Source organism: Echinops telfairi, unplaced genomic scaffold (assembly GCF_000313985.2).
Source record: "Echinops telfairi isolate 266 unplaced genomic scaffold, ASM31398v2 ScPeMD7_5;HRSCAF=22, whole genome shotgun sequence".
NCBI lineage: Eukaryota > Metazoa > Chordata > Mammalia > Afrosoricida > Tenrecidae > Echinops > Echinops telfairi.
In genome coordinates, this window is record NW_022103901.1 from 24,209,861 (window position 1) to 24,215,193 (window position 5,333).

General features: G+C 44.3%; 1 protein-coding gene across 4 annotated transcripts in view; it reads right to left on the minus strand.

The window, feature by feature from the left end:
* ACSM3 (acyl-CoA synthetase medium chain family member 3) overlaps positions 1-5,333 on the minus strand; it is a 36,556-nt gene that overhangs the window by 28,232 nt on the left and 2,991 nt on the right. For 2 of the 4 annotated variants that reach the window (XM_045285987.1, XM_004706080.2), the window contains exon 1: positions 1,440-1,533. The exons of 1 other annotated variant lie outside the window; for it this stretch is intronic. The gene's annotated coding sequence lies outside the window, so the exon portion shown is untranslated. Of the gene's footprint in view, positions 1-444; positions 463-1,439; positions 1,534-5,333 lie in introns of those variants that run through there. One more of the 4 variants, XM_045285986.1, reaches the window with a different exon arrangement.

The window sequence follows — 5,333 nt, forward strand, 5'->3', positions numbered from 1 at the left end:
GAGAGCAAATGTTTTGAGAATGATGAGGGTAATGAATGTACAAATATGCTTTATACAATTGATGTATGCATGGATTGTGATAAGAGTTGTATGAGCTCCCAATAAAACGATTAAAAAAGAAAAGAAAATGGAAAAATGAAAAAAAAATAGATACAATTTTTTTTTTAAAACACACGACACAGGTGACCTTTGCGCCCTTACAGCTTACATGCTTACTATTAACATCGAACAATTATGCAAATATGACAGATATCCCTGAAGACCACTATGCTGTACTTAACCTGCTGATAGGGAGCAGACTCAGAGTTTATCAGAACAATTTCTTCCCCGCGTTCAGAAGCTTTCAAAGCACACGATGAAAAGGAAATGGACCAATCGTTTGAAACTTAAAAGGAGCCTCATCTTTCTGTTTACTAAAAAGGAAAAGGTCATTATCCTCCTCACCCGTTCCAGAACGCCTCCTTCTTCCCAAGATAGATGGATAACCTGTCTTTTGGGTGACCTAGCATCTTAGAACTTCCATTTTCCAAGTTTCCCAAACTCTTTGTAGCTGTGGAACTGAGATTCCTTTCCCAGTGTGAACCCAGAAGTCCTGCGAAGGAAAACTTGGATCAGAAAGGGCCACTGCTGGCCAGATGGGCTTCAAAAGTACTGAGGCTCTCATGTGAAACACAACGTCTCATCCATATAAGCAGTGGTGCAAAGTGGGCGCTTCAGGAGCTTCAGCCTGCACACATCTTCCTAAACACAGCCCCTAAGCCAGTGGGTCTAACCTTCCTGATGCCGCAACCCCTTAATATACTTTCCCATGTGGTGGTGACCCCCCCAACCATAAAATTATTTCATCACTGTCATTTTGCTACTGTGATGAATCAGGCAACCCTTGTGAAAGGGTCTTTCCCCCCAAAGGGGTCGCGACCCACAGGTTGAGAACTACTGCAAACAAAGCCAAATGAACATGTTTGCCCAACTCTGCTTTCCACTCCTCCGAGACAGAATTCCTGGCATCAAAGAGGCTATTTTCTTGAGTCTGCATTCTCGTGTTCACAGTTGCCTGTGGAGAGCTTGCAGGTTTTCTGGATGGTGCCAGAGCCAGATTCCTGTCTGCACAGCACAGGGTGAGGAGCTAAGTAAACAATACCAGAAAAAACCATGCTCAGTGGTTTTGCCAACACACTTTATCAAGTTAACACAGACACGTCATTTTCAAAAGCCAAAACAGGGCCAAAGAGCTTACAACGAAAAACTCAGCAGGGAAGTTTACAGCCTTTTGTATTGACCTTGTCACTTACTAAACAGAGCCAAGTAATGCTGCCCGAAACATTTAGCTGCCCCAAACTTCATTTGTTTGTTTGGCTTTGTCCTGTTGTTCGTATTTGCTCATGAATGCAGGTGCCAACCAAGCAAAGACTACACAAGAGAAAGGGCGAGGTACTCACTCAAGACTGACAGCCTTCTTTTCTAGGACAAGACTGACACGTCACTGTCACATCTGCTTGCGGGAACTCGAAGAAGAGAGGGAGTAGACAGACAATCTGTAACACCAAGAAGTGTCCAGATTGCCTTCTGTGGATTGGTGGAGACATTCTGGAGGGAGGAGCAAGAGTTGTATAAACCGAAAGTTTACTTAATCCCTCCCATCATTCTCAGAGCAATCACTTAGGTAAATCCCAAGTTGTTTGAGGACTACAGGTAATTGATTTACTGAAAGGAAAAAAATAAAAGGAACGGCTTTTTAAAAAAAAATCATTTTACTGGGGATTCTTATAACATTCCATCCATCAGTTGTTATCAAGCCTATTTGTACATTTGTTGCCATCATCATTTCCAAAACATTTTCTTCTTGAGCCCTTGGTATAAGCTCCTCTTTTTTCTCGTCCCTCCCCCACCCTGGTGAATCCTTGATCAATTATATATTGTTATTATTATTTCATATCTTACACTATTCATTGTCTCCCTTCACCCACATTTCTTTTATTTGTCCCTTTGGGGGGCAGCGGCCATATATCAAATCTTGTGATGGGGTCCGCCTTTCTCACCCTTCCCCCTCCCTGACCATCCATCCCCCTGCCCTCGAGATATGCTACTCCCACTATTGTTCTGGACCGGTTTATCTGTCCAGAATTCCATGTGCCCAGAGCTCTTATCTGTACCAATGCATGTTCTGTGGTCTAGTCAGATTTGTAAGGTAGAACTGGGCCATGGTGGGGGGGGGGGGGAGAGGAAGCATTCAGAAACTAAAGGAATGACCTGTATTTTGTTGGTGCTATACTGCACCTTGATTGAATCATCCCTTCCTTATAACCCTCTGTGGAGGGATGTCCACTTGTCTATAGATGGGCTTTGGGTCTCCACTACGGAACGGAATGACTTTGTTGGTGTGTGCCACTGAGTCATCATCACCTGATGACCCTGGAGACACAGTAGAGCGTTGCCAAGCCTATTTTTCATGGAAGCCCACTGGCATACCTTCCCTTCCTCCTGCTACAGCAGCTGGCGGTTCTAAACACTGACCTTCCCACAGATGGCAAGGGAGGTGTTAGGAAGACCTTGTGATGCTATCAGTAAGCATTGGACTGCTAACTCCAAGGTCCTTGGTTCAAACTCACTCACTGCTTTGCAGGAGAACGCTCCTGTAAAGATTTACCAAGTGTTGGGAACTCAGGATCCCTCAGAGTCAAAATCAACTCTATAACACGTTTGGTTTTGGTTAATCCTGCGAAGGAGCAGTGCACGTTCTTTCTCAGGGAGGAGGGAAGAAGGAAGGAGAGTGGGAGATTTAGAGGTATTAAGAAGTGGGGGGGGCGGGGTAGCAGAGATATGGGTATAGATTGTCCAAGATTGCAACAGACTAAGATCTAAGGTTATCTGCCAAATGTTCCCTTCAGCACTTGCAAAATAGTATAATACTTCTTTCTAGCCTCTATGATTTCTGATATGAAATCTGCTGCCATTAGAATTGCTTCTCCCACATATAAGTAAGGGGTCTTGTTTCTCTGACTGCTCTTAAGAGTTTGTTTTGATTTGGGTTTTGAAATCATTATGATGTGGAATTTTCTTTGGGTTCTCTTGCTTGGGGTTCACTCAGCTTCTTGAGTATTTGTTATAGGCCCAAGGAGCCCTGGTAGTGGAGTGGTTACTCGTTGGGCTGGTTAGATATTGGGCTGTAATTCACAAGACTGGCGGTTCAAACCCACCAGCAGCTCCTCTGGAGAAAGACTGGACTTTTGACTAAATTTTCAATTTATCTGTTGCATTTTCCAGTTCTAAAATTTTCATTAGATTTTTATCTTTTTTTGGCTGAAACTTTTTTCATCAAAACTGCTCTTCGAAACATTTTAAAAAAATCATGATTGTTTTACATCTTTATTAGATAATTCTCACATTTCTCCTCTAGGTGTTGGCATCTATTGGTTGTCTTCTTCATTCAGTTTGAGATCTTCCGTGTACTTGGGATGACAAGTGCTATTCAATGGAAACTAGAACATTTTTGGATTATGTGTGAGAACTCTAGATCTTTTTTGAATCCTTTGTTTTAGTTTTTGACATTGTTTTGGCAGGAGAAAAAGGGAACTCATTTTTGTTAGGTGAATATGGAAGTCAAAGTCCCCCACTTGGGCTCTAATGACATTGAGGTGGGTGTCCATATTATTGTGGGTGGGAAGGAGGAGCCAAACCTGATCTGGTCTCCTCTTTAGAGATTAATGAGTGCAGATGTCTAGGCTCCTCACTTAGAGAAGCACACCTGTCACTATTGAAACTAGAGCAATGGTGGGCTGAAGCAAATTGGAAGAGGTGGGGGTCAGGAGTTCAGGGCAGCTTCAGGATTGACTGAAGATGTGTGTAGGAGGACAAGAACCAGGCCAAAAGGGAGGCCTCCAGGGGTAGGTACTACGGTATTTGTTCACACTGGCTCAAAGGGAGATTCTAACCTGAGCAATGAGAAGGTTGGGAGTGGTAGAGGAGGCAATCCTTTGACTGGCCAAACAGCTGTAATTCCTTCCCATTCCTCAACCCCTGCTGTCATTTCTAGATCTCAGGTAAAAACTGATGCCCCCCCCTGAGGTAGTTCGTTTATGGTGCCAACCTGGCCCATAAACACGTGGGGTTAATTGAAGGGCAGGGGGATCAATGGCTCACCCTTCTAGTTCTTGGGTCTCTTACTTTCTGATGGTCGGCCCAGGGTGCAGCTGCCTTAACCAATTCCCTGCATTAGCTGGCAAGGCTGACTTCCTGAAAGACACCCCCAAGGAGAAGCCACATGGACCTACCCCGATGCAGCCCTGGGAGACCCCTGCCAGTGCTGAGATACTTACATGTTCACTGATACGGCTTTCCTCCTGGAGTTGGCGTCATTGCGTGTGTTTTGTGAGATGGAGGAGGACTTTGTGGATTGGTGTTGGACATATGAGCTAATGTTGGACTTGTGGGCTTGGGCAGCACTGGGTTTTCTTGGTGCACACTTAACCTTTGCATAAAACTCTCTTTTATACACGAACTTCTGTGGATTTGTTTCTCTAAAGTACCCAGACTAACACACCCCACCCCACCCCCGAAGCATGAGGAGGAGCCAGGCTAAAGTAATGAAATTCCACCTAGTTCCCATAGGTCTAATCATCCACTCCTTGGACATCTACACTGCATTCTATGCAGCGGTAGAAACAGCCCCTGGAGACGTCTAAGTTCCTTACCTCTGCTGCGAAGTGGGCATGCAGTAGAAGAGTCTCCATCTCCACCGGGCAGTTTTGAGGGCGGGGGCCAGCTGGAACAGAACTTTCTTATTGGCTGTCAGCTTCTGTGATGTATTAAATGGCTTTCATTCACCAGCACCCCGTGTCCTCTGTGTGCAGCTCTCTCAGCCTAGATAGTTGTGACACCCATGGAGTGGTTGAGGTCACCAGGTGTAATCCTTCTGCTCACAGTCTTTGGCTGCTTGAGACAACTTAATCTATGCAACAGCTGTGGGCATATGGAAGTATGATGCATGTGGTATTGGCCACGGCTAAAGAGCCAGAGCAAGATGTGGGGTGTCTCAATACAATGCAGGGCCTGAATCATTGGCAGAGGTAACAGCAAGCATGTCCTACTGATCTCATTTTGCCTTACTTTAAATTACTTTATTATTTTAAATTTAATTTTTAGCTCTTCTTCCTAAAAGGACTAAATTCTGATTTTAATAAGTCCCACATATAAAGAACCCTGAACCATTGATACAAGAGATTAGGGGACAAGTAATGAGAAGATTGGATTGAGGAAAGGATCATGATACTGTGTTTGGTTGGGTCGTCTAGAGAAACAAATCCAGTGGCACTCAGAAATGTATCAAAATGAAC